This window comes from Neovison vison, chromosome 12 (genome assembly GCF_020171115.1).
Source record: "Neovison vison isolate M4711 chromosome 12, ASM_NN_V1, whole genome shotgun sequence".
Classification (NCBI taxonomy): domain Eukaryota; kingdom Metazoa; phylum Chordata; class Mammalia; order Carnivora; family Mustelidae; genus Neogale; species Neogale vison.
The window spans coordinates 97,691,581-97,694,219 of record NC_058102.1 but is presented as its reverse complement, the minus strand read 5'-3'; the positions used below and the strand labels follow the sequence as shown (position 1 = coordinate 97,694,219).

General features: G+C 36.3%; 1 pseudogene; it reads left to right on the top strand.

Moving 5' to 3' along the window:
* The first annotated feature begins 271 nt into the window (after positions 1-271).
* Positions 272-1,162, top strand: LOC122892249 (annotated as a pseudogene).
* The last annotated feature ends 1,477 nt before the right edge of the window (positions 1,163-2,639 follow it).

The following is a 2,639-nucleotide window of genomic DNA, read 5'->3' as shown; positions in this document are numbered from 1 at the left end:
AATTTAAATGATCTTTCAAGTTCAAAAAGGGAAAAAGAAAAAGTTTAGTAGTGTTCTTATCATAACTGTCACAGCAGCAATCAGTTAGATTGACCTAGGCTGATAACAGTTTTAAGTATCATCTATCCTATTAAATCAGATCAATTTTTTAAACTTCTTTACATTTCTGACTACATTTTTTTTTTCCTGCCAGTAGCTTTTATAAAAATCCTCTTTTTTTCCAATTCTGAAGTTGTCTTCCTATCTCTATCTAATAGTACTCAGGTCTGAAATGAGGAATCAGTCAAGAGAGATTGAATTCATTCTCCTAGGATTGACTGATGAACCACAAGTGCAAATTGTAATTATTATATTTTTCTTCATAAACTATGTGTTGAGTGTGATTGGGAACTTAACCATCATTCTTCTTACTTTGCTAGATCCCCGCCTCAAGACTCCCATGTATTTTTTCCTCCAAAATTTCTCCTTCTTGGAAGCTTCATTGACAACATTCTTTATTCCCAGATACCTGATAAGCATCATGACTAAAAATAAAATAATTTCCTACAATAGTTGTGCATCTCAGTTATTCTTTTTCCTCTTGTTAGAAATTACAGAATTTTACCTGCTGCCTGCCATGTGTTTTGACCGATATGTAGCAGTCTGCAAACCCCTCCATTACCCCATCATTATGAACAACAAAGTGTGTTACCAACTTCTATTCGATTCATGGACAGTTGGCTTTCTGCTTTCATTTCCACCATTGGCCTCAGGACTGACACTGGATTTTTGTGCTTCCAAAGTAATTAAGGGTTTCATGTGTGACATTTCCCCTGTCTTGCAGCTTTCCTGCACTGACACTCATTTACTGGAATTACTTTCATTTGTCTTCTCTCTTATAAATACCCTAGTCACATTGCTGTTACTGGTTCTTTCTACACATATATTATCAAGACCATTCTAAAAATCCCCTCTGCTCAGAAAAGAACAAAGCCTTTTTCTACTTGTTCTTTTCATATGATTGTAGTCTCCCTTACTTATGGTAGCTGTATCTTTAATTACATAAAGCCAACAACAAAGGAAAGGGTGACTTTATCCAAAGGTGTTAAGTGTTACTTATACCTCAGTTGCCCCTTTATTAAACCCTTTCATTTACACTCTCAGAAACCAGCAAGTGAAATAAGCTTTCAAGGACACACTCCAAAAGATTTTCTCTTTTTTTCAAAAAATGAAGAGGAAATTTAATTTTAAAACCTTGGAAAAGAAAATAAATAAACGTTTTGATTCATCTTATAAGTTTACTTATTCTGTCCTTCAATTAGTTCACCACATAACATTTTTTCACCTCAGAACATTTTAACCAAACATTTCAGCACAGTGCATCTTTAACTTCCTACTTCTCTTTATGATTAGATGCATTCCTTTCTGTGCTATAGTAGATTATTATCTTGAGTTATCAATACAAATGTGAAATTTCTTTTATTCTACAAAACATGGTACTGACTTCCTCAAAAAATGATTTTAAATAGACATTCATCATTAGAATTTTAAAGAATAATACAGACATCAATATAACAATATACACTACTGGAACTCTAGGAAGTTCTTCAAATGTGACTCACCTGTTTCAACACGGAAAGAAAAAAAGGGAGGCTTCAAGTCATAAAAAGCTCGTATGCTCATTCTGTCAGTTGTCTTTTGGTTTTGTTAACTGTTTCCTTTGCTGTACAAAAGCTTTTGATTTTGATGAAATCCCAAAAGTTCATTTTTGCCTTTGCTTCCCTTGCCTTTGGCGATGTTCCTAGGAAGATGTTGCTGCGGCTGAGATTGAAGAGGTTGCTGCCTGTGTTCTCCTCAAGGATTTTGATGGATTCCTTTCTCACATTGAGGTCCTTAATCCATTTTGAATCTATTTTTGTGTGTGGTGTAAGGAAATGGTCCAATTTCATTTTTCTGCATGTGGCTGTCCAATTTTCCCAACACCATTTATTGAAGAGGCTGTCTTTTTTCCATTGGACATTCTTTCCTGCTTTGTCAAAGATTAGTTGACCATAGAGTTGAGGGTCTATTTCTGGGATCTCTATTCTGTTCCCTTGGTCTATGTGTCTGTTTTTGTGCCAGTACCATGCTGTCTTGATGATGACAGCTTTGTAATAAAGCTTGAAGTCCGGAATTGTGATGCCACCAACTTTGGCTTTGTTTTTCAATATCCCTTTGGCTATTCGAGGTCTTTTCTGGTTCCACAGAATGGGAGAAGATATTTGCAAACGACATATCAGATAAAGGACTAGTGTCCAAAATCTATAAAGAACTTAACAAACTCAACACCCAAAGAACAAATAATCCAATCAAGAAATGGGCAGAGGACATGAACAGATGTTTCTGCAAAGAAGACATCCAGATGGCCAACAGACACATGAAAAAGTGCTCCATATCACTTGGCATCAGGGAAATACAAATCAAAACCACAATGAGATATCACCTCACACCAGTCAGAATGGCTAAAATCAACAAGTCAGGAAATGACAGATGCTGGCGAGGATGCGGAGAAAGGGGAACCCTCCTACACTGTTGGTGGGAATGCAAGCTGGTGCAACCGCTCTGGAAAACAGCATGGAGGTTCCTCAAAATGTTGAAAATAGAACTGCCCTATGACCCAG